The sequence below is a fragment of the Hypanus sabinus genome, chromosome 7, assembly GCF_030144855.1.
Source record: "Hypanus sabinus isolate sHypSab1 chromosome 7, sHypSab1.hap1, whole genome shotgun sequence".
In the NCBI taxonomy this organism is placed as follows: Eukaryota; Metazoa; Chordata; class Chondrichthyes; order Myliobatiformes; family Dasyatidae; genus Hypanus; species Hypanus sabinus.
The window spans coordinates 55,595,316-55,623,265 of NC_082712.1; the positions used below are offsets into that span (position 1 = coordinate 55,595,316).

The 27,950-nt window shown below is 40.5% G+C and overlaps 1 long non-coding RNA gene across 1 annotated transcript; it reads left to right on the top strand.

The window, feature by feature from the left end:
* Positions 1-27,950, top strand: LOC132396780 (uncharacterized). Its single transcript, XR_009513125.1, has 3 exons — positions 1-127; positions 9,868-10,036; positions 27,768-27,950. It is a non-coding gene; the product is annotated as an uncharacterized LOC132396780 (long non-coding RNA).

The window sequence follows — 27,950 nt, forward strand, 5'->3', positions numbered from 1 at the left end:
ATCACTTCATTTCCACACCAGAGAGGTACGTGATCAAGGCTCTGTCTGTGCGGCAGATGGCAGGCTTTATGACAGCTTGTCTTGTGGAATGGAAGCAGCAAAGACAGATGTCCTTTGACAAGCCCAGGTATGTTTGGAGAGCCCACCAATGAGTGCGCTAATGTTGCCAAAACATCACAGGTATCATTGGACCTAGATCGTGACAAACCCCTCTTTGCAACACTCACCACAAAAGCATCGCTCCTCGTTCGATTATAAGACATAATTTCAACAACAGCAGCAACCAAGAGTAATGAAGCAAAGGAAAAAACTGGAGGTGCAGAATTAGTAAATTAACCATGAGCTGCATTGGATGCAGGGAGCCATATGTACATGAAAATATAGCATCAAAAATGATGGCATAGCTGGTTGAGGTACTGCCTCACAGTTCCTGTGACCCATGTTCAATCCTGACTTCAGGTACTTCCTGTGTGCAGACACTTGCACATTCATCCTATGACTGTATAAATTTCCTCTGTGTGCTCCTGGTTCCTCTCACATTCCCAAAAGTTAATAAATAAATAAATAACAGTTCACTCACCAAGGGGTGGTAAGATTTGGGGAGTGTGGAGTGGCTGGGAATATTGACACATGGGGAGAATTAAATGGGAGGAAAATACATTTTCCTCCTTCCGCTATTCCTCACTCCACTCTGGTCTATTATCTCTTCTCACTTGCCTAATCACTTCCTGTGTCTCTTCTTCCTTACCTTTATCCTATGGTTCACTCTCCAGTCCTATTAGATTATTTTTTCTCTTGACCTTTCCCACCCTCCTGGCTTCACCTATCACCTTCCAGCTAGCTTCCTTCCCCTCCCCCACCTTTTTGTATTGGCTTCTTCCACCTTCCTTCTCAGTCCTGAAGAAAGGTCTTGACCCAAAATGTTGGCTCTTTATTCTTTTCCATAGATGCTGCTTGACCTGCTGAGTTCCTCTAACACCATGTGTGCGCTGCTTTGGTTTTCCAGCATCTGAGGGTTTTGTGCTTATAAACTGGGATAGTTTGGAATTGGTGTAAACAGGGCTAGGTGGCTAGAATGGCCAAGGGGAGAGGCCAAATGGCCTCTTTCTAGGCTGTATCCCTCTATGAGTCTTTGAGCACTACAGTAATTGAGCTGTTTTAGGTTTCTAGTCAAGCATACTTACAGTGAAATACAAGTAAAGATGTTTGCTGCAGCATCAGAGGTGTGTAGGAACAGACAACACGTAGAATACAAATTATACATAAAACAGAGAAAAGAGGGACAAAAGACTGTGTAAAGACAAACCTCAGAGACAAGTCTGTCTTGAAAATGGCAAGCACAAACCATCTAGAAGCAAGTTTCTAATTGCCAAGATTCTTATTTGTAAGTGATGACAATATTGATTATTAGGTTTTACAATGAGCATGCTGGGAAAGAACCACGAGAATGTGCCTTACTACCAAAGCTGCTAGGGTGTAATACTAAGTCCTTGAGAATTATTCACTGCGATTTCACTGTATGTTCCCCAAACTCATTGGGAAAAGGATGATGTCCAACACTCAAACTACCACCAGTCACTGATCAAGCTAGTAAGAAGCATGTGCAGAAACCAGAGATGCTGCTTCTTTTTAAATATCCTCCTTTCCAATCGCACTGATGTACCTTTGTCTTCTCATAGTCCTTGGACTTGTCTTTTATTAAGAAACCATGAAAACTCCTTAGTGTACCTCACTAAATAAAAAGTGTCTGTATCAGGTATAATCATTTTGATTTCAATTAACTTCTGGAAGTATTAAATTTGGTATAAAAATGGGTACCTGATTGAATATCACCAGTTTCTCACCTGGTCAAAGTGATTTTAAGAGTAGCAGAGAAGAATTTTAGTCTAATCTAACTGGCACAGTAACTGTAATCACACTGTTCATTGTACACAGTCCCTGATTTTACTTTGTTTGCAGTTGACGTGATCATGTCAATAAACTCAAGAGGGCGGATTAAGTTAAAATTATTCCCCCATCTTGCATCATGGATGAATCTGGCAGGTAGCCAGGAGAGGGATTTGAAGGTACATCATGCATGAAGGTACCCAATGGTTACGTTCAAACAGAGAAGACTGAGATCAGGATCTCATGTGGGGAATTGTAGGCACAAATCCAAATCCCACAATTCTTCCCTTTATAATCAGATTTTCACATCATCATCAGCTACTCTGATAAACATAGGCTGTGTCTCAATGGGGTTCATACCCCGAGAGCACACTTCAGGAAACAAGACTCCAATTAAAATCATGAAATGAATTTTTGGCAGTTGTGCCACAGTTGCCTAAGATAATTAGCCCATTTGCATCACTTTGCATGAACAAGGGCATATTTTTGGAAGTTCTGTGTGCATCACTGACTGAGGCAATCATTTTTGAAACAAAGGGAAAACAGCTAAAATTAATGATTTCTAGAAAATTGGGTGGCAAGCGTTTGCTGCAAAAAATATACGCTCAAATATAGCTTGGCCTAATGAGATGTATATCCATTGTCAATAATGCTTTCAAGGATCCGTTGTTAAATAAGTTTAAGCAATCACAATCTAGCTATTCATCACTACAGAGACAATACAAATCACCTCTTAGCCCAGTACTAGTATAGCAACCTCATGCAGGAAATCCAAAGAATAGCTTGTTAACACACTGAAAATTTTTCACTGATGCTTGGTTGGCAGAGACATGCTTATCAAAGAACAGGTGTTTTATTTTGCTCTCAACAAGCAAATAAGTCAGTTAATAAGTTAAGTTACTGGTATTGATACTGGTTGGTTCCAATACAAGTTACTCCATTCCCAATCTCCATGATCAAAACATCGGCTTGAATGAGAATTTTTTTTTATATATAAAGTATTTGAAGTTTATATTGCTGAGTTTACTGGTTTTGAATCGTACTGCCATTTTATTGTGCTATTTCATTGCCACCATTCTCTGAGGCATGTGATCAGAAGCAGACAATGGAGGTATAATCCTTCCTGACATCATCTGCACATTGACAAAGCAACTATGCAAATTGATAACTAAACGCTACTTTAATATAGAGATGATTATAACCAAATTTCTGACACCAAAATGTAAATGATTCAAGCATAACACTGCACCTGGAAAATGCTCAATCCAGCCTTAATTGGAAAGTAGCTCACCTACTTCATTGGCAATAATGAGAGGAGATTTCTTAAAATGAAAGGGGGTGGGGAGGAAAAAAGAATCAGGCAATTTCTGCACCAATGTATGGTCCTCCCATGCCAGATCTTCCTCTCAGTGGAGGCAAAGCTGTACTCATGAGAATTAATAGGAACCATCTGTCAGCAGCATTTGAATATTACATTACATCAAGCTTCAGCCATCAATGTTTGATCAATATTACTAACCAACCACTAGATATACACAGCTACAGTATGGTGCAAAAGTCATAGGCACATGTAAGAAAATTCTGTAATGCAAAGATGCTTTCAAAAATAATGAAAAGTTTGTAAGTATCAAAAATAATTACTATAAAGTGCAGTAAACAACAAAAAAACTAAATCAAATCAATGTTTGGTATGACCACTCTTTGCTTTTAAAATGGCATCAATTCTCTTAGGTACACTCCTATAGTTTTACAAGAAAAATGGATGGTAGGTTGTTCTAAGCATCTTGGAGAATGTGCCACAGTTTTCTTTGCAGACTTCGGTTGTCTCACTTGCTTCCACCTCTCCAGGTAATCCCAGACAGCCCCAATAACATTGAGATCAGGCCTCTGTGGAGGCCATACCATCTGTTGCAAAACTCCTTGTTCTTCTTTTTGCTGAATATAGTTCTTTACGATCTTGGCCACGTGTCTGGGGTCATTGACTTGCTATAGAATGAAGTTGGGACCAATCAGACCTGATATTGTGTAAAGGATTAGAATCTGCTTGTGCTTCTCAGCATTGAGGATTCTGACCAGATCGCCAACTTCATTTACAGAAATGCAGCTCCAAACCTGCAGGAAACCTGCACTGTGCTTGACAGTTAGTCTGAGCCATTTGTCCATGTAGTGCTCTCCTATAAACGAACTGCCTCATGCTTGAATCAAAAAATTTCAAATTTTGCCTTGTCAGTCTGGAGCACTTGCTATCATTGTTTGGCACTCCAATCCTTGAGCTTTTCTGCATAGGTGTGTCTCCTGGCTTTGTTTCCATTTTGGAGGAGTGGCTTTTTGGCAGCAACTCTCCCATGAAGAGTACTTCTGACTAAACCTCTCTGGAATGTAGTGAGGCATTCTTGGGTTCCCGTGGTTTCTGTGAGTTCAGAGCTGGTAAGTGCTGGACCTCAGATTTAGAAGGGATGTCAGTTTGATGTATCTCTCCTCTGTTGTACTCAGTTTCTATGGCTGACCACGACATTTCTGTTCCTCAACCCTGCCCACTTCTTTGTGCTTCTTTAGGTGGCTTGCACAGCACATCTCGAAACTCCTGTCTGCCACAAAATTTCTGCTTGGGAGAGACCTTGCTGATGCAGGATGACCACCTTGTGTCTTGTTGCTGTGCTCACTCTTGTCCTGCTGTAAGAACTGATGATTTGTAGGTTAAACTGTCATATCTGCCATACCATCACCTTTTAGTTTGGTTGTCCACAACTGTTCACAATACTCAAGGTGAGGCCTCACCAGTGCTTTATAAAGCCTCAGCATAGCACCCCTTTTCCTGTATTCTAGACCTCTTGAAATGAATGCTAACATTGCATTTGCCTTCCTCACCACTGACTCACCCTGCAATGTAACCTTTAGGGTGTTCTACACAAGAACTCCCAAGTCCCTTTGCACCTGAGATTTTTGGATTTTCTCCCCATTTAAAAAATAGTTCACACATTTATTTCTACTGCCAAAGTGCATGACTATGTATTTTCCAACATTGTATTTTGTTTGCCACTTTCTTGCCCATTCTCCTATTCTGGCGAAGTCCTTCTGCAGCCTACCTATTTCCTCAACACTACCTGTCCCTCCACCAGACTTCAAATCATCTGCAAACTTGGCAACAAAGTCATCTATTCCATCATCTAAATTATTGATACGCACCATAAAAAGAAGCAGTCTTGACACCAACCCCTGCAGAACACCACTAGCCATGAGCAACCAACCAGACAAGGTTCATTTTACTCCCACTCATTACCTCCTACCAATCAGCCAATGCTCTAACCATGCCAGTAACCTCCCTGTAATACCATGGGCTTTTAACCTGGTAATCAGACTCATGTGTGGCACCTTGTCAAAGGCCTTCTGAAAGTCCAAATATACAACATCCACTACATCCCCTTTATCTATCCTATGTGTAATCCCTGCAAAGAATTCCAACAGGTTCGTCAGAAAATATCTTCCATTAAGGAAACCATGCTCACTTTGTCCTGTCTTGCCTTGTGTCACCAAGTACTCCCTAACCTCATCCTTAGCAATTGACTCCGACATCTTCCCAACCACTAATTGGTCTATAATTTCCTTTCTGTTACCTTCCTCCTTTCTTAAAGGGTGGAGTGGGATTTGCAATTTTTCCAGTCCGCTGGCTTCATGCCAGAGTCCAATAATTTTTGAAGCATCATTACTAAAGCCTCCACAGTTTCTGCCACTTCTCCTTTCAGTACCCTAGGGTGCAGTCCATCTGGTCCGGGTGACTTATACATCCATTGGTCTTTCAGCTTTTTGAGCACCTTCTCCCTTTTAATAGTAACTGCACACTTTTCGACCCTCAGAATCTTCAACATCTGGCACACTGCTGGTGTATTCCACAGAAAAATACTCATTTAGTTCATCTGCCATCTCCTTGGCCCCCATTATTGTTTCTCTGGACTCTAGATTTTCTAGCAGTCCTATATGCACTCATCTCTTTCTTAAACAAAGTTGAAAAAGCTTTTACTATCCACTTTGATATTTTTGCTAGCCTGCTTTCATATTTCATCTTTCCCCTCCTCATGATTCTTTTAATTGCTCTCAGCAGTCTGTTAAAAGCTTCCTAGTCAAAGGTACAAAGGTCAAATTTAATCATCTCTCTTACCTCTAATTTTTGCTTTGCTGTATGCCCTCTCTTTTGCTTTACATTTGCTTTGACTTCCCTTGTCAACTACAGTTGTACTATTTTGCCATTTGAGTGTTTCTTTGTTTTTGGAATACATATATCCTGCATTTTTCTCATGTTTCCCCAGAAACTCATGCTATTGCTGCAGCTGTCATCCCTGCCAGTGTCTCCTTCCAATTTACTTTGGCTAACTCCTCTCTTATACCACTATAATTTCCTTTACTCCACTGAAGTACTGCTATGCCAGACTTTATTTTCTCCCTATCAGATTTCAAGTTGAACTCAATCATATTGTGATTATTGGCTCCCAAGGGTTTTTTTTTACCTTAAGCTCCCTAATCACTTCTGGTTCATTATGTAACACCCAATCCAGTATATCTGATCCCCTGGTAGGCTCAATGACCAACTGCTCTATAAAGCTATCTCATAGGCATTTAACAAACTCTTGAGATCCATGTCCAACCTGATTTTCCCAATCAACCTGCATGTTAAGATTTCCCATGATTATCATAACACTGCCCCTTCTGACACAGCTTTTCTATTTTCTGTTCTAATCTGTAGTCCATATCCCAGCTACTGTTGGGAGGCCTGTATATAACTGCCATCAGGGTCCTTTTACCCTCACAGTTTGTTAACTCAACCCACAAGGATTCAACATCTTCTGATTCTATGTTACATCTTTATATTGATTCAATGCCATTCTTTACCAGCAGAACCACACCACCCCCTCTGCCTATCCTCCTCTCCCTGAGAGGACATGTAACCTTTAGCTTCCAACTACAACCATCCTTCAGCCATGATTCAGTGATGGCCACGACATCAAACCTGACAATCTGTAATAGTGCACAACATCATCTGTCTTATTTCTTATACTCCGTGCATTGAGGGTCATACACCAGGAAAGCACTAGATCCTTTTGTCCCATAGTTTTTATTTTTTGTTTGTGATGAATAGTTATCAATATTTACACCCAAGTTATATTGGAATAACAATTGTGCATTGTAGTTATTATTATAAAGATTCCAAAGTTTCAAAGATACAATTTAATATCAGAGAAATGTATACAATATACATCCTGAAATGCTTTTTCTTTGCAAACATCCACAAAAACAGAGAAAAGCCCTAAAGAATGAGCAACAGTTAAATGTTAGAACCCCAAATTACCCCCCAGCTCCCCCCTCCTGCATGTAAGCGGCAGCGAGCAACAATCCCTCCACCGGCAAATAAAAACTTCGGCACCCGCCACTAAGCAGTCAAGCGTGAGCAAGGCAACAGCAAAGACATAGACTTGCAGTTACCCAAAGATTTCGCATTTCATCCAGTATTTGACAAACCACAGGTTCTTTCTCTCTCTAATAAGGGAGAAAGAGATGTCTCCATTTTCCCGTGAGCAGGGAGACATAACTAACTCACTGGTTTATGATGTTAAAAGTACGCTACGTCGCTTTTTTCAAGCTCTATACCCAAAAAACCTAGGCACACAACTGCAGATACTCCTGACTTCCCAACAACACATGGGTCTCTTGCTGTGACACTGACCCTCAGTCCGCCAGTCTCCAGAGCCCCGAGATCCTAGGCTTCCAAGTCTGAGCTGGACTCTTAGGCCGATCCCTTGGCGTGCCGAACAACAATGGCCGTTATGAAACCCCAAGAGTGGGTCCCATTCTCACAAAGAACTGTAGTCAGCATGTATCAACTACTTAGCCAGTATTATTAAATTAGGATTGTGTATGATGGATTTGTACCATCTGAAGACTCACTTATGGTGCTGCTTGCAAAGGTGATAGTGGTAGAACTATTAGTGTACTCCTTATTGAAGTCACAATGCCCAACTTAACAGTGAGTGCCTGGTACAACAATGTATCAAGGTCATACCTAGTGTTGCCAGCAGTTCTTAAAGATTTTCTGACAAGTACTCACATGCTTTGCTTCTTTTCCTTTTGAGACAAACTACCAGTCTCACTGCACATATATTTGCTCCTGAATATTACTACTTGTTTAATCATATAAAAAATATACTAAATCCTCATTTGTATTTCTTAATGTTGTATTGCAAGTTATGGTACATGTAATATATCAGTTTTACCTGAATGCTATATAATTTATTAATTTGCAGGATGAGGCTGATACTTACTAGCCACCCCTATCTCAGAAGTTCAACTATGGCAAAACTTACACATTAAATGACAGGATTCTGGAGACTATTGTAGAACAGAGAGATCTGAGGTTTCATGTACACAGTTCATTAAAAGTAATGACACAGCTAAGATTATTATGGAGAGGGTATTTAACATGCTTCCTTTCATCAGGCACACCACAGTGTAGGGACGTCACGTCACATCAGCACAAGATGTCAGTGAGACTGCACTAGGAACATTGTAGATTGTTTTGGTCACCTAACTATAGCACGAATCTCATTAAGCTAGAAAATGCAGAAAGATTCACAAGGATGCTCCCGAGACTGAATGGCTTGAGTTAAGCTGTGACAGTTTTCCTTGGAATGTAGGGGGCTGAGCGGTAACCATACAGAGGTAAATGAAGTTATGAAGGGCATAGAGAAGGAGGATGTTCACAGTCTTTTTCCCTTGGTAGGAGAATCTAAAACAAGAAGATCTAGATTTAAGCTGAGAGATAAAAGGTTTAAAAGGGTCCTGAGGGCAAGCTTTTCCCAAGGATATTGGGTCTATGGAATGAGCTGCCCGATGAAGGGGCATAGGTGGGTGCAACTGCAATGTTTAAAAGACATTTGGACAGGTTCATGATAGTAAAGGCTGATGGATATAGACTAAATGTAGTCAAAAGAGACCAGCTCAGGTCGACATGCACATTTAGGTTAAAGAGCTTGTTTCCATGGTGTACAGCTCTATGATTCTATAACTACATTGGTGAGCCTGAAATTACATGCAAAATTGACCGGGCAAAAATCACAAATGTACTTAACTGAAATACATTAGTGAATCAGATGAAGATTTTAAACAGCAATCTCATGTTTTATGGTTACTACTAGTCATTTTAGTTTAAGTACTCAAATTATAAGTTCCAATTTGCATGATGGGATTTGAACTCAAGTTTCTACATTGGTGGTCCGGGCCTCCAAGTGCCAGTCATTACAAAACGTTTCTGCAACAGGTTAGTATATTTGGGTTGTTATACATATTAGTAAAGCAAATATGTTGCTCTTTGGGAAAGTGACAAAAAATTGGGATTAACAATCAAAAAATTGGAACTTAGAACATAAAGCATTACAGCACTGTATAGATTCTTTGGCCATATGTAGTGCTGACCTTGTAACCTACCATTGCCTCCTAGATAGCCTTTAATTTTTTATCATCCATGTGCCTATTTAAGGGATTCTTAAATGGCCCTAATGTATTTGCCTCTACCACTACCCCTGATAGAGCATTGCACACACCCACCACTCCCTATGTAAAAATCTTACCTCTGGCATTGCCTTATACTTTCCTCCAATCAATTTAAAATTATACCCCCTTGTATTAGCCATTGAAGGATACATGCAATACATTTTGTTTTACTGCTGTGCAATCAAAATCAACACTTGATGTATTTGCCTACCACTCTCCCCATGTCTCTGAATACTTTGAAACAGCCCTGCTCCCCTTGACAGTTATTGAATTTCCAGTTAAAATATTCCTTCAGTAATATTAGAGAAACTGCGAAGTCTTAAGGGAAACAAAGATGATTTATTTTCCTTGTTGTTTTCAGATTGAATGCATGCATTATGAAAATAAAATCCGTAGAGTCACTGCTATTAAGTTTTCTATTTTTATTTCCATTACTAAAAGGTTCACCAAACTAGATCTCCAGAACTAATCAGCATTAAAAAAGAAGAGTGTCACTGCCAAGGTTGCTGCTTACCTTCAAATAGCAGAGATGGATATTTGCAACAGCTTGAAAGTTAATGCAAATGGAGGAGTAGAAGATATGTTCATGGATGTACTGTTCTACCTGAAGGTACAGGGAGAGTGTCTTTGCTTTGGGGGATTGATAAATAAGTCCATAACGACTAGACCCTGATTTAGCACACCCACTACTTGTCTCTCAAGCATTACTACCCAAGCCAATGCAACAAGGAATGAATAACCTTTAAATCCACAACTTCTCATGAACATTTTGAAAGAAAGCTTGGCCAATTTGTAAGCATTATTTTACTTCAAAATATTCAAGTGTTCACTATCTGCACATCTACTTATATACATCACTGGTGTACCATAACACAAAACTCTACTTTTTCTTTGCCAAGATTATTTACTATATTTTTCCAGTAGTTAACTAGCACATACTTTAAAAAGTCTGATTTTACAAGGGCAAGGGGAAGCTCCACTTTCCAACTTGCTTTTCAATTTGATCATGTTTAACAAGTTATGAACAAATTATTGGCAGGTCATACTAATTATTATATTTTCATTAATCATATTTGATAGAAGAATCAAATTCTGATTTTTTTAAAATCAAGTAATAAATTCTTATACCAGTCAAATAATATGGATGTCTACCAATTTTAATGTATACAAACTTTTTGCCAAATGTCCACTGCTTTTTGACTTTTCTGAATGCTAATTAAACGATCTGCTTTTAAGCGATCACAGAAAAGAGCAGTGCGATCGTATGAGAAAATCTGCTAAACAGCAATTTGACATAGCTTTACTTGCAAAAAATAGTCATGGCTGCTGGAGTTGTCATATGAGCAATCGCAATATGCATAGCAGGAGAACACGCGTCTAATTCTCTTTAAGCAATGCCTTCTTAAATTGTGCCATGCCAATGCTAGGAAAACAAAATCATATCCAGGGTCTTCAACACCAAATGTGGGAGTAAATCAAAGGGAGAGTTTCTGGACCATTCTCATTCATTGCCTGAGTACACCTGTCAGAAGAGCAGATTTGTTCACTAAAATCACAAGAGTTTCTGCAAATGCTAGAAATCTTGAGTAACACACACACAAAATGCTGGACACACTCAACAGCTCAGGCAGCATGCTTGGAGGGAAAATGAACAGAACATTTTGGGATTAGAAATGCAAAGGAATGGACAGAAGCCAGAATAAAAAGCTGGGGGAGGAGAAAGAGTACAACCTGGCAGGTGATAGGCGAGTCCAGGTGAGCAAACGAATGGGTGGATGGGAGAAGGTGATAAAGAATGACATGAGAAGCTTGGAGAAGATTGGTGGAAGGGGCAAAGGGCTGAAGAAGGATGAATCTGATAGGTGAAGATAGTCCATCATGAAAAAAAAGGAAAGGAGATGGGGAACCAGAGAGAGCTGATGAGCAGGTCATGAGGGTAGGGGAGGGGAAGAGAATGGGTTAGTGGCCAATAGAATGAGGGAAAACAAAGTGTGTGGTGAGTCAAAAAGAGGGTAATATTTACTGAGAGTTAGAGTAATCAATGTTCATGCCATCAGATTGGAGACCATCCAGATGGAAAATGAGATGTTGCTCCACCAGTCTGCATCTGGCCTCATTGTGGCATGGGTGGTGGACAAAGCAAAGATGTTGAAAGAAGCAGTCTTCCAATCTGTACCAGGTATCACTGATGTAGAGGAGGTTGCACCAGGAGTGCCAGACCAGGCTGCACCAGGAGTCTTCCAATCTGCGTCAGGTGTCACCAATGTAGAGGCTATATGAGCCCAACAGACTTGCAGGTGAAGCACCGCCTTACCTGGAAGAACTGTATAGGGCCCTCAGTGGTGGTAGCACTTAGCACAGTTGCAGGGATGTCCCAGAAGGGAGAATGGTGGGGAGGGATGAGTGGACAAAAGTCATAGATGGAGTGATCCCTGTGGATAGTGAAGGAGGGGGAGATATGCCTAGTGGTGAGATTCCATGGAGATTGTGAAGAATGATGTGTTGAATGTGGAGGTTTATGGGATGGTAAGATGAGGACAAGGGGAGCCTGACATGAAATGCACAATATTTGAATTAAGCAGGTTAGTTTACTCAAGTTTGAATTCTGGTGCAAAATAAAGTAAATTATTTGACCATTGAAACAAAAGAAGTTCGGAAACAAGAGGAAATGAAATAGTTTTGTTACTGCATGCATTGGCAATAGCTTCAAGCTCTGAAGACGAAGTAAAATTCAAAAGGTCCAGGTATAATCTCCAGAAAGCAATCATACAGTAGCACTTGTATCCACCGTGATGAAATGCTTTGAGAGGTTGATAATGAAGCATATCAACTCCTGCTTGAGGAGTGACTTGGATCCATCCTAATTTGCCTACCATCACAACAGGTCAATATCTTGAAATTCCTGGGCATTATCATATCAGAGAATCTGCCCTGGGACTAGCATTAATTGCCATTTCAAAGAGAGCAGAGCAGCACCTCTTTCTTAGAATTTTATGCAAATTTGGTATGTTATCTAAAACTCTGACAATCTTCTATAGTGGAGATATTCTGACTGGTTGCATCATGGTCTGGTATGGAAGTGCCCAAGAATGAAAAAGCCTACAAAAAGTGATGGATACAGCCCTGTTCATCACAGCAAAAGCCCTCCCCAGCATTGAGCAATACCACAGGAAAGCAGCATCAATTGGCAAGGACCCCCAGCACCCAGGCAATATACTCTTCTTGCTGCAACTATCAGGAGCTGTAGGTCCAATGCCATCAGGTTCAGTGTTGGTTATTACCCTTCAACCATCAAGCTCTTGATCCAGTGTGGATATGTTCACTCACCAAGACATTAAACTAAATGTTGAACACAACTTTTTGTCTCAATTTCAAGGTCTCTACAATTCATATTCTTAGTTTTTTTATTATTACCAATACTTGTTTGTTTTTGTATTTGTACACATTGTCAGTCTTTATGTGCAATTTGTCATTTATTGTATTGTATTACTTAGTGCTACTGTGAATGGCTAAAAGAAAATGAATCTCAGGGTAGTATTTGGTGACATACCGTGCCTATAAAAAGCATTTCCCACCCTTGGAAGTTTTCTTGCTTTATTGTTTTACAACATTGAATCATTGGATTTAATTATGCTTTTTTAAACACTGATCAACAGAAAAGACTCTTTCATGTCAAAGGGAAAACAATTCGGTCTAAATTTATTACAATTATTGAACACAAAATAAATGATTGCATAATTACTTCTCTCCCTTCGAGTCAGTGGTTAGTAGATGCACCATCAGCAGCAATTACAGCCTTGAGTTTGTGTGGATAGGTCTCTATCAGTTTTGCACATCTGGACACTGCAATTTTTCCCATTCTGCTTTAGAAAACTGCTCAAGCTCTGTTAGATTGCATGGGGATCGTGAGTGAACAGTCCTTTTCAACTCCAACCACAACTTATCAATTGAATTAATGTCTGCAGTCTGATGTGGCCACTCCAGGACATTAACTTTGGTGTTTTTAAGCCATCCCTCTGTAACCTTGGCTTTCTACTTGGGGGTCATTGTCTTGCTGGAAACAACTCTTCTCCCAAGTTGCAGTTCTCTTGCAGACTGCATCAGGTTTTTCTCCAGGATTTCCCTGTATTTTGCTGCAGTCATTTTACACTCCCCCTTTACAAGCCTTCCAGGGCCTGTTGCAGTGAAGCATCCCCACAGCATGATGCAGCCACCACCATTCTTCGCTGTAAGGATGGTGTGTTTTTGATGATGTGTTTGGCTTACACCAAACATAGCATTTAGTCTGATGGACTAAAACCTCAAATTTGATTTCATCAGACTGTAGAACATTTTTCCAGCTGATGTTAGAGTCACCTACATGCCTTCATGCAACACACACAAAATGCTGGTCGAACACAGCAGGCTAGGTAGCATCTATAGGAAGAAATACAATTGACGTTTCAGGCCAAGACCCTTCGTCAGGACTAACTGAAATAAGAGATAGTAAGATATTTAAAAGTGGGAGGGGGAGATCCAAAATGATAGGAGAAAACAGGAGGGGGAGAAATGAAGCTATGAGCTGGAAAGTTGATTGTCAAAAGGGATACAGAGCTGGAGAAGGGGGAGGATCATGAGACAGGAGGCCTAGGGAGAAAGAAAGGGGGAGGGGAGCATCAGAGGAAGATGGAGAGCAGGCAAGGAGTGATTGTGAGAGGGACAGAGAAGGAAAAAAAAGGGAAAATAAATAAATAAATAAAGGATAGGGTAAGAAGGGGAGGAGGGCCATCAAAGGAAGTTGGAAAAGTCAATGCTCATTCCATCAGGTTGGAGGCTACACAGATGGAATATAAGGTGTTTCTCCAACCTGAGTGTGGCTTCATCTTGACAGTAGAGGAGGCCATGGATTGACAAGAGTTCATGTAAGTTTTATTCCCCAACAGTAGTTTTCTCTTTACCATTCTCCAATAAAGCTGCAACTAGTGAAATTTACAGGCAAAAGTTATACGTACAGTCTCTCCCATCTCAGCCACTGAAGCTTGTAACTCCTCCAGAGCCAAAGGTCTCTTTGTGGCCTTGCTCCTGCACAGCCACTCAGTATTTGAGGGCAGTCTGTTCCATGCAGATTTACAGCTGTGCCATATTCTTTCCATTTCCTGATGAATAACTTAACTGTACTCCAAGGGATGTTCAATGACTTGGAAATTTTCTTGCATCCATTTCCTGACTTGTGCTTTTCTATAAACTTTTTGCAGAGTTGCTCAGATTGTTCTTTCAGATTCAGATTCAGTTTATTGTCATTTAGAAACCACAAGTGCAATGTAGTTAAAAAAGGAGACAACGTTCCTCCAGAATGATATCACAAAAGCATATGACAAAACAGACTACACCAAAAAATCCACATAATGTTTGGCAATCCCCAATCCAGAGTCCGGAGAGGCTGCTGCGTATTAATATCATGCTACTGTCTTAGCATGATTCCCAGAAAGGAGCTCCAAATTCACCAGACAAACAAGACCAAAAACTATAGCTACAAGACCTGCACAAAACCACATAGTTACAACAGTACAAACAATAGCATAATTGATAAAAAAAAAAACAGACCATGGGCACAGTAAAAATAGTCCAAAGATGTTAAAGGACTATAAATTCAAAAGAAACCACCACACAGTTTCCACAAGTCCCCAGGGTCCTGACAGACTCACCATCCCGCGCTGGCAGCAGAAGGGAATACCCCCACTATAGACTTCCACGGCTCTGCCCGACTCAGCCTCACAGATTAAAAGTGACCTGACCGCAGCTGACTCCGAGTCCGTCGAACCTCTGAACCGACAACCATCCCCTCCAGCACAGCTTCTCCGAGCAACATCCTCTGCTGAGCGTATTAAGACGGCCCCGCCAACGGCCATTGGCAACATGACCCCGAGGACTGGGGGCCTGTCCTTTCCAGCAGAGTCCCGGACTTCATAGCAGCATCAGCAATGAAGAAGGTCTTCCTGGAGATTTCCCGATGTTCCTCCGTGCTCCCACGTCCGTTTTCAATTGATTATGATTGCGCAAGGCACCCCACTTCACAAATAACAGATAATCAGCTCTGGAGTGGCTGCTGCAAGTTGCGTCGCACCGCCATCTTGGATTGAGCAGTAGTGTAGTTTTTGCTGGGATATTAACGCACCAACAGTTGGACTTTCCAGATGGAAGTATATTTTTACTACAATCAATTGAAACTCCTTGATTGTGCACAGATGATTGCCATTTAACTAATTATGTGACTTCTAAAACCAATTGGCTGCAGCAATGATTATTTGGTGTGTCATATTAAAGGGGTTAATACTGATGCAATCAATTATTTTGTGTTTTATATTTGTAATTAATTTAGATCACTTTGTAGAGATCTGTTTTCACTTTCACATGAAAGAGTCTTTTTCTATTGATCAGTGTCAAAAAAAAGCCAAATAAAATCTACTGTAATTCAATGTTGTGAAGCAATAAAACATGAAAACTTCCAAGGGAGGTGAATACATTTCATAAGCACCGTATGCATACTTTGATAATAAATTTGCTATGAACTTTGAACATGTTTTAATTCAAATTGCCTCACTCCAGTAATCCAGTAGTTTTCAGATAGTAGTAAAAAAATCAAATATTATGAGTTATGAGAAACCAACAGAATGTTCATAAATCCATTTACTATTTCCAAAAATAATGAATTTTGCAAGCAAATATAAAACAAAAATAGTCTTAAGTAAAACCAGAAACAGAAAATTTTGGAAATGCTCAGAAGGTCAGATAGCATCTGTAGAGAGCAAAACAGAGTTAACAATGCAGGTCAAAGACCTTTATCCAACGTCTTTATGCTCTTGTAACAATTAATTTTCAGTCAGCAAAAGATAAACGAAGAACAATCAGGGAAATTTGATATGACTGCATCTGCAGATAGTGAAACACAGTTAGCATTCCAGGTCAAAGATCATTCATTAAACAGCTTTGACATGAAGTGGTATCTCTGTTTCTCTTTCCACAGATACTGCCTGACCTGCAGAGCATTTCCTGTTTTCATGTAGAGACATTGAGTGAGCTATTCAGCATGGAAACCAGCCCTTTGCCCCTACTGGTCATACTGACAAAGATTCCCCATCCAAGCTACTATATATCTGTGGGGAAATGCCTGGATAATATGGGTTCAGAATTTAAATGTGTAAATTACTCACTAGAAGGCATGCCAGCAAGAGTCTGAAGCTTTAATGATCTCTTAAACTTCTTGGCATTCACCATTGATACCAATGAAGAGATTCATACTCTGGGATGAGGATAAATTATCTAGTAAATTTAGTAACAGTAAATGCAGTCACAGTTAGTTTCTTTAATAATTCTGTCCCTTTTCAATACCAAACCCACCTCACAAACTGAGTTGTCGGCTATTTACAAAATGTCAGAGAAATGTCAACTGGAACTAGCGCTGACTTTCTGAACCCCACAGCTGAAATTCCAAATTTCGGACGTGCCCACTTGTGAACTGCCCATTGGAGCTCTCAAATGATCATATTAACGGTGGCAAAAGTTCAAAAAAAATGAAATTGCTGGAAATCTTCATTAAAAACAGAAAACACTGGAAATACTCAGTTCAGAAAGCACCTGTGGAAAGTGAAAGTAATTAATGTTTCAGGTCAAAGATTTTTTGATAAATTGGGAATGAGGGATTACAGGTTAATTTTAAGTTGCATGGTTACAATGATGTTCAGGAAAAGAAACTGTTTGATAGGCATTGACCATTGCAATATTGTTAGAGAATGCAGCAAAGGATGCAGCTGAACTACAAAAAAGAGTTTAGAATGTGAAATGCACAAAATCTCCCTGAATGGTGCAAGAAGCCAAAAATCTTATTGATATGCCAAATCCACCCATAATGCAAATGACTATTGGATCAAAAAACAGTTTGCAGGAAGTTTACAGACAAGGCCACACAGAGCGAATGTGCAAGTCAGACAAAAAGCACAACCAAACAGAAAAAACACAGTGAAAGTTTCAAACACAAAACTAAATAAATGCATAAAGTGACTGAATGTGAAACTGAATCAAAGAACACAGTCTCTAATAAAGGTGAACTGTCATGCCTTGAACTGCATAGCATTACTGAAGCAGGTTGTGAAATCACATGGATCACACACATCTGTTTGCTGAAAACTGAAAATGAAGCTAGGTACAGGGTCAGTTTTGTCTGTAATTTCAGTGGCTAACTACAACAGACTGTTTTCTACCATTAGAAAAAATCTCGATGATGCTAAAGACCTACACATGTGAAAAAGTGTCTCCCAAAGGAGACAATGAATGTGATGTAGAGAGTCAAAACACAGCAGTTAGAGCTTTATGCATTGCAAAGTGGAGGGCCAGCTCTTTTTGGAGATGAGTAGTTGAGAAAATCCAACCAGACTGGCACAAAATCAAAGCTCTCAATGTGTCATCAACAGGCAACTGCATCCCAAACGGTAACACTAACCAGAGACTGTCACAGCTACTTAGTGCTAATGAGAAGGGCTTGAGAAAGATATAGGTAAACTCAAAGGCATGAAGGCCAGAATTGAACTGGATGAAGCAGCAACACAAAGATTCCATAAAGTGTATTTGTTCCATACACACTACATCCTAAAGTGGATGCTGAACTTCAGAGTTCAGAGATGATTGACATTCTCTCTAAGGTGAAGTGAAGCGATTGGGCCATGTCCATTGTTCCAGTGATCAAGAAAGGGATCAATGGAGCTGTTTGCATCTGTGGAGACTTCAAAGTGAGCTGTGTACCATGCAGTATCCTCTGCCATGAATAGAAGACATTTCGGCATCATTGACAGGTGAAGAGAGATTTTCACAAGCCTATCTGCAAATGGAGATTGAGGAGTCAAGCAGGAGGTTCCTCACAATCAACACTCACAAGGGACTGCTGCAATATATTATTGTCTCATCTTTGGCGTCACATCAGCTCCAGCAATTTGACAAAGAGCAATGGACCAAGTGTTCCAGGATATCCAAGGAACACAATGTTATCTTGATGACATCATCATGACTGGCAAGAATGATGAAGGGCACCTCTAGAACCTTGGTAAAGTGCTTAACAGCAGAGTGAGTATGGTCTGCATGCAAAGAGAGAGAAATGTGAGTTTTTTAAGAACAAAATCTCATATTGTGGACAAGTCATTGACAAGCATGGCTTACATAACTCACAAGAGAAGACTGAAACAGTGCTGCAGGTACTCCAAATGGAAAATGAGTCTCAACCTCAGGTCATACTTGGGCCTTGTAAATTACTACCACTGGTTTCTTCGAAACATTGCTACGATACTACACCTATTGAATGCACTGTTACAGACAGGAGCAAAGTGGGAATTGTCAGAAAGATGTGAAAAATCATTCAAGGAAACAAAGAGACTAATAAAGTCAGACAGACGGCTCACCCATTATGACCCATCTCTGCCATCAAACTGGCGTGTGATGCATCCAATTATTGCATTGGTACCATTTTATCACACACTATGAAATATGGATCTGTACATCTGATTGCTTTTGTTTCAGGGTCACTGAACGGCACTACTTACAGATTGACTTAGAGGCTCTTAGTCTAGTATGGGGAGTAAAGAAGTTCTATCACTACCTCTGTTGTCAAAAGTTTACACGCGTGACAGATCACCAGCCCCTTGTGTCCATTTTCAATCCCAGTAAGGGAATCCCAGTGATGTCTGCCACCCAGTTGCAATGTTGGGCACTTTTCCTTGGGCCCACTCTTATGGCATCGAGTTCCAGGGTATGAAACAACACAGCAAGACTGACAGCTTATCACATCTTCAGCTGTAAAAAAAAGTCTTTGTTCTGTTTTTTTTTAAGCATCTCACACCAGACAGTCAGCCATTCTTGTCTGGTGCGTGGAGTCAGGATTGGTCTCCTTTTGGATTAACCAGGTCACGATATGAACGTTCCTGACTCGACCCTTTTTTTTTACGAGGCTGAGTGGCTAGTTCAATGCTCAAACCAGCATGGATGGAAGGCGTGCTCAGGGGTGGCCCGACTTGGATTCGAACTCAGGAGCCTTCGCTCCGGAGTCCGGCGCTGATGCCATTGTGCCACCAGCCGGCGTCTTCATTCTGTGATCCAGAAGAAGTGTTCCACACAGCACTGGTGGACCAGCTGCCGGCAACAAGTTCTGAAATACAAAGAGAAACAAGGAGTGACCCTACATTGTCAAAAGTCTATGACATTACCATGCAAGGATGGCCAGCTCTTAGTAATCCTGTGTTTCCAGAGTTTTCAGTGAGACAAGGGCAATTCTGTCTATATGTCAAAGAACCATAATGTGTGGATCTCGTGTTGTGGTTCCCTCTAAACTGCGCACCAGAGTGTTATAAAATCTGCTTGAAGGGCACCTGGGTACCGTCAAGTTGGAGAGTCTTGCCCAGAGGATGTGTGGTGGGTGGGAATAGATAGACAGATTGAAGACTTGACCAAAAGCTGTTCAGGATGCCAGAGAGTTTAAAATGCACCCCCACAGACACCATTACTCCCATGGGAGTTGCCAATCATCATCATGGCAAAGAGTGCATATTGACTTCGCTGGGCCTTTCATGAACTCCATGTTTCTGACTGCTGAAATACTGTCTGTCCCATTTCCCTCCACAAATGCAGCCTGATTTACTGAGCTCCTCCAGCACTTGTCTGTTGCATTAACAATGTTAACTAATGACCATACTGGTTAAGGAATTTTTCCCTTACAGAATTCACAAAGCACTCTCCAAAAATATGAGGTACAGATTTTATGTGAAAAAAATGTAAATAAATCAGAACAATTTTCTTTCATGTTTCTTGATGCATGTGTAGATGATGCAGCTTCTCATTACAGAGAACTGTGAAATGACTCATTTTCTGGGAATGTAATTCCACTGTAATACGGAGTGCCCGGTATGTTGCATTGCTGCAGCTGCTCAGGTAGCACCTTGTAAAAAACATTACAATTACACCGGGTATAAAGACAAAATACAGTCTTACTCAATACATCTGGTTACACTGGACCACAAATATTTTGCGTCCTGAATAGTTTTAGGTGTATCTTATAGATTTTGGGCTGCTGATCATGACAATCACCATGAAATTGCCCTATCATGAAGATTTTTTTGAAATTGCCTATATTTGTTATTTTAGTTCATAATTCAAGTCAGAATAACTGATGCCAAGATTAAGGAAGGCATTTTTGTTGATCCACAATCAAAACAAGTCATCCATGACAGGTAATTCAAAGAACTTCTATTGGGACTGCAGAAAATCACATAGAAGGTATTCAAGAATGTAGATGAAAATTTTCTTGGCAACTACAGTGCACCAAACTACATACAGCTGGCTGACAATGTGCTTCAGCCATACAAAACCATGAAGTGGAACATGTCACTGAAGATTCCTTTTCTGCATTCCCATTTAGACTTATTCCTGGCAAATCTTGGTGGGGTCAGTGTCGAGCATGGGGAAAGGTTTCACCAGAACACTGCAATCATGGAGAAATGGTATCAAGGCAACTGGAAGCTATCAAAGCAAGAAGCCTCAGACGCTGAGTACAAATGAAAATCATCAACAAAACATTTTTAGCTTTGTTGGACTATTGCAAAACATCAACAACATTATGAAATTAAATTCAATAGAAGTTAGTTTCTTGCTTCTCCAAATTCCTACATGATACAAGTACTCTGAAATTATATTTGTCTTCAGCTTCAAGGTGTCTATCATAAGCAAAGAAAATTTCTGAGGAAGCAACACTTTTGAAAAAGTAATTGTTGTCCAGTGTAATCAGTGTGGAAATGGAGGTAAGGATATTGTTCCAGCTTTTGAAAGTTCTATGCAGCCAAGAGCAGTTGTGACCTGCTGGACTTACCTTACAGTGGTTGTCAAAGCTCCCAAATTTCTTCACAGAATCCTACATTTAGTGATGCATATTCGGGTAAGGCAGGTGAATGCTGTCTTCCTTTCCAGGATGAGCAAGAATATAGAACCACGATGTTCTGTTGACTTATTTAAACCTACTCCACAATAAATCTAACCCTTCTCTCCTACACAGCCCATAATACTTACATCCATGGGTCTTCTAAATATCCCTATCGCCATCCCTGTGCAGTGCATTGCAGGCACCTTTGACTCTCTGTGTAAGAAAGCCTACTGCTGACATCTCCCTTAACCTTTCCTTAAATGGATGTCCTCCGTTACTTGCTACTGCCACCCTCAGAAAATATATGACAGCTATTTAGGAGATTTGCAGTCTGCTGAGGGCTAAATCTGTGATGTTCAGGACCGGTGATATAGAACTATGCAAGAAGTCCAAGCACAACATACGGAAGTTTATTTTATGAGTGATAAAACAATGCTGATTGAAGTTATAGATGGAACTAAATGCAGGCCATTGCTTCCTACAAGGCAAAACCTAGCATCATCAATGGCTGATGAGTTCATGAATTCACTCCCAGATAAGCTGAACACTTTTTATTCACACTTTGAAAGGGAGAATAAAATGACAACTGTGCAAACCTCTGCAGCATATGGTGACCCTGTGATCTCTGTCTCCGAGGCTGATGTCAGAACATCATTCAAGAAGGTGATCCCCCACAAGGTGTCAGGCCCTGATGGTGTACCTGCTAGGGCAGTGGAAACTTGTGCTAACCGATTGGTGGGAGTATTGAAGGACATCTGCACTGCTGCAGTCATAGGTTCCCTGCTGCTTCAAAAAGGTTCAATCATACCAGTACCCAAGAAGAGCAGGGTGAGCTACCCCATCAACTATTTCACAGTTGCACTCACATCGGCTGTGATGAAGTGTTTTGAGAGTTTGGCAATGGCCAAAATCTATTGCTGCCTATGCAAGGACCTGGACTCACTGCAATTTGCTTGTCACGACAATAGGTCTACAGCAGATGCAATCTGACTGGCTCTGCATTCAGCCTTGGATCATTTGCACAATAGCAATACCTACACCAGGCTGCTATTTTTTGACTACAGCTCCATGATCAACACAATTATATTTTCAGTAATAATCAACAAGCTCCAAAAGCTCCCTTTGCAAGTGGATCTTTGACTTCCTCACCGTGTGACCATAGTCAGTGCAGATTGGAATCGACATCTCCTCGCTGACAATCAACACTGGTGCACCTCAAGGACATGTGCTTAGCTCGCTGCTCTACTCTCTCGATTGTGCAGCTAAGCACAGCTCAAACGACATCTATAAATTTGCCGATAATACAACTATTGTTGGCAGAATTTCAGGTGGTGATGAGGAAGCGTACAGGAGTGAGCTAGGCCAACTAATTGGGTGGTGTTGAAAGAACAGCCCTGCACTCAACATCAGTAAGACCAAGGAACTGGTTGTGGATTTCAGGAACGGAAAGCTGAGGGAACACACATGAGTCCTCATTGAGGAATCAGCAATGAAAAAGGTGAGCTGTTTCAAGTTCCTGAGTATCAACATCTCTGAAGATCTAACCTGGGCCCAACTTATTGATGCAATTGCAAAGCAGACACAACAGCAGCTGTACTTCATTGAGAGTTTGAGGAGACTTGGTATGACACCAAATCCTCTCGCAAGTATCTACAGATGTAGCATGGGGAGCATTCTATTTGGTTGCATCACCATATGGTATGGAGATGTGACTGCACCGGATTGGAAAAGGCGGCAGAATGTTATAAACTCAGCCAGCTCCATCATTTGCACAAGCCTCCCCAGCATCGAGAGCAAAAGGCCATGCCTCAAAAAGGCAGCAACCTCATCACCGTGGACACGCTGCTTCTCATTGCTGCCTTCAAGGGGGAGGTACATGATCCTGATGACACATATTTAATGCTTTGCTATCAGATTTCTGAATGGACACTACCTCACTATACTTTTCTCCTTTTTTGCACTGTACCACTTCTTTAATTATTTTATCTATATACTTCATATTGTAATTGATTGGTTTTTAATTATTGTTGTGTATTGCAATGTACTGCTGCCGCAACAAATTTCATGACATCTGCCAGTGATATTAAACCTGATTTTGATTTTTGTTTATTTTTCACAATGTACAATCTATGCTAATTTAAGTTTATGTTAATTTAATTTGTCTTCATCTTGTAATATATTGCACTGCAGCTGCAAAAAGCTGATTTTCATAGCATTTATACTCTGAATAATATATGCCTATGATAATAAACTTGAATTTGAACAAAAGACTGGAAAGCCTTTGAGTTAGTTTGCCACAGTTTCAGGCTAAATTTCACAAATGCCTCAAAAATATTCTAAAAACTGGTTTAAAAAACAGAAAAGTCTGGACATTTTCAGTAAAGTAAACCAAATTGCAGAATAAAATCCATTTATTAATATTACTTCTCAAAAGATGTCCTGCCATCCTTTCCAAGTCTTCCCCCAATCAGTTCCAGTATCTTACGTTACAGTACAATATTTCATGGTTTATTTATTCCGGAGGGGAAAAATGTTGTTCACTGGAAGTACAACTGTCCAGCTGGCAACCACATGGAGATGTGTAATCACTGCCCCAAAAGCTGGGTGTTAAAATGTGAATTTGTACAAGTGCCAGCAACAGTAGTTACTACTTGAGGAAGCTGTTGTGGTTTGTACAGTATTCTGCGATTGGGCAATCACTTAGCATCCTCCCAACCAAGAATTAACTGAAACTCTACTTCAGGATTATGAGCATCAGTAAGCCTGCCTGTCTGGTCAATTTGTCAACGCATTCCAATATATTTACTGTACGCATTTCCCCTTGTTTATTTGGAGAGAGGCAGAGCTAATGTGCAGGCTTCCCTATTCACAACATGTGCCTGTCACTCACATTGTGCCCTTGTGGTGATCGGCCAAGGGTGAATTTTTTTAAAGAAACTTCTAAGCACCAAATACTTTACTGAACATCATTTAGCTGGTTGTATCTAATAATCAATGTTTTACACTACATGATTAAGCAGCACATCACTGGTACCGAGGAATGCTGAAAAGATTCTCAGCTCTCAAGCCCCTTATAATTCCACACATCTAAAGGGGAGAAAAGCACTTGCACTCCTTTAATTGTTTTGGCCAGAAATATTGACACCAGGGACATGGCAGCCGGTAATGGATTTATTCTGGTTCAGCTTCCTTCCTTATTCCCACTTTACCATTGATCTGCAAGGAATCCGTGAAGATTGCAACATCGGAAAGGGCATGCGATGTGCGGGGCCATTGCACCCTCTGGACAGTTGACCAGTACAGCGTTAAGCAGGGCTAAGCGGATCAGGGTTGCCTAACAGCAAACCGCAATCTGCCAAAACCTACCTCCTGCATTAAACACGCAGCACTCTTCAGTTCTACTCCCTGCCATTTGGAATTAAAACACTGGTCAGCACCTGGAAGTTGTAGCAGGAGTAAGTGCCCTAATTAAAGACCCCCGACCTGAAATGTGAACTCTTTCCCCTTCCACAGATGCTGCCCATCTTCTGAGTGTTTCTAGCACCTAATGTTATATTTTATTCCAGTTTTTCAGCATCTGCATTTTTTAAGCTTTATTGAAAAATCTGAAAGGTTCTGCAGATTCAACACCCTCTGGCTAAAGAACTGAGATGGTCCTTCTTTAGCCAGAGGATAGTGAATCTGTGGCATTAACTGAAACAGACAGCTGTGGAGGTGAAGTCCACAGTTGGATATGTTTAAAGTGGAGGTCGATAGGTTCTTGATTAGTAAGGTTGTCAAAGATTACTGGAAGATGGCAAGATAATGGGATTGAAGGGGATAATAAATCAGCCATGATAGATTAGCAGACAGACTTGATGGGCTGAAGAATGGACTAATTCTGCTTCTATGTCTTATAGTCTTACTAGATTCCTAGTTTTATTACCTTAGTAAATGATATTTCATTAATGCAACATCAATGTAAATGGTTGTAGACTAATTTTTTTGATTGAAAAACATGAAATAAAGTGGTAGTTACTACTTCTCAAAAACATCAGGGCTGACAATGGTAATCAAATGCTTAAAAAAGCAAATCATCCTCATGGCATGATGTGGACCAGAACTATAGTTCCTAGATATAGAGAGAGGTCATAAAGAGAACCCTATGATAATTCTGAAGAAATTGTTTAGGCAATTGGTTAGGATTTAAATGCAAACAGAAAAGTAAACACTAATAGCTTCAGTAATAGCAACATCAGTGGTGAGGATCTGGAAAGTATGGTCAAGGGAAATGGAATAAGACTTATATAACTGTTTCTTATCAGTCAACTAGACAATATGCAGGGATTCACGTTCAATTTTGAATGAATACACCATATTTGTCACCAACTTCATCAAGACCTGTGTGGATGAATGTGTGCTTTCGAGAACATACTGGACATACCCAAACCAAAAGCCATGGATGAACCTGCAGGATCAAGTTGCCTAGGGCAAGATCTATAGCATTCAAGATTTCTGATAAAGAACTATACAAGAAGTCCAGGTACAACTTAGAGAAAGCAAATTTAAGAGCAAAAAAAAAAAATTGAGCTATTCCAGTTGAAGTTAAAAATGGAATCAAATGAATATCAACTCTGGCAAGGTTTGCAGCCCATTACTTCCTACAAGGCAAAACCTAACATTATGAATGGCTGTGATGATTCACTCCCAGATGAGCTCAATGGTTTCTATGGAAGCTCTGAAAGGGAGAATAAAACTACACTTGTGCAAATCCCGACAGCATTTGAGAACCCTGTGATCTTTGTTTCAGAGTCCAATGTCAGAACATCTCTCAACGGGGTGAATGCTTGCAAGACATCAGACCCCAATAGCATACCTGGTAGGGCACTAAAATTATGTGCCAACCAACTGACGGGAGTGTTTAAGATATCTTCAATCTCTCACTGATGTAATTGGAGTCTCCCACCTGCTTCAAGAGGGTGTTCATAAGAGCAGGGTGAGCTGCCTTAATGACTGCTTGCACTCATATCTACTGATGAAGTGCTTTGAGAGGTTGGTCATGGCCTGATCAACTCCTGCCTTGGCAAGGGTATGGACCCACTGCAATTTGCCTATCACCACAATAGGTCTGTAGCAAATGCAGTCTCACTGACTCTCCACTCGGCCTTAGACTACCTGAAAAATAGCAATACCTATGTCAAGCTGCTGTTTATTGAATACAGTTCAATGTTCAACACCATCATACCTTCAGTTATAAACAACAAACTCCAAGTCCAGGAACTCTGTACATTCCTCTGCAATTAGATCCTTGACTTCCTCATTGGGAGGCCACAGTCATCGCAGAACTAAAATAACATCTCCTTGCTGACAATCAACACCGGCCTACAGCTTTATTCTCTCTGCACTCTCGACAGTGTAGCTAGGTACAGCTCAGACCCCTCATTGGCAGAATTTAACATAGTGCCGAGGAGGCATTCAGGAGTGAGGTAGATCAGCTGATTGAGTGGTGTTGCAACAACAACCTTTCACTCAATGTCTGTAAAACTATTGAATTGATTGCGGACCAAGAAGGGGAAGACAAGGGAACACACACACATCCTCATTGAGAGATCAGCAATTTCAGTCTCCTGGATGTCAATATCTCTGAAAATTTATTCTGGACTATACGTATTAATGCAATTATGAAGAAGGAACGACAATGACTATATTTCATTTGTAGTTTTGGTATAACACCAAAGACAGTCTGAAATTTCTACATCAGACATAGAAACCTTCTAACTGGTAGTATCACTGTCTGGTATGGAGGAGCCATGGCACAGTATCAGAAAGTGCTACAGGAAGTTGCAAACCCAGCGAGCTCCATCATGGGCACTAACCTCCCGGGCATCGAGAACATTTTCAAAAGGAAGTGCCTCAAAAAGGCAGCGTCCATCATTAAGGACCCCCATCACCCAGAACATGCCCTCTTCTCATTGCTGCCATCAAGGAGGCGGTAGAGACCCCTGAAGACACACACTCAACATTTTAGGAACAGCATCATCCCTGTGCCATCAGATTTCTGAACAGACAATGAACCCATGGTTTGCTCTTTTTTTGCAGCACTTACTTAATTCAATATATATATGTATTTAGTATTGGAATTTGTAATTTTTATTATGTATTGCACTGTACTGCTGCTGCAAAACAACAAGTTTCACGAAATATACCAGTGATCTTAACTGCAACTCTTATTCTGATTTAGCGCAAGCTACACAGAAGCAATCTAGTTGAGTAAAACGAGTTGGGGTAAAACCTCGTGTGACATATTAACGGTAGGCTGGATCAGTTAGATTCAGTGGTTTGTGAGATTATGCCACATATTATTACAAATATGGATATATTAAATGAAGTTACTGCATGACATTTACAATTTTTAATTATTTATCTACAGCATGGATAACAGGCCTTTCCAGTCCAACAAGCTCACTCCACCTAATTACACCCATGTGACCAGCTAATGTACTAACCTGTACATTTTTGAATATAAGAGGAAACCAGAGTTCCAGGAAGAAATCAAAGCAGTCATGCATAGAATGTACAAAGAGCTTACAAACAGTAATGGAGTGAGTTTGGG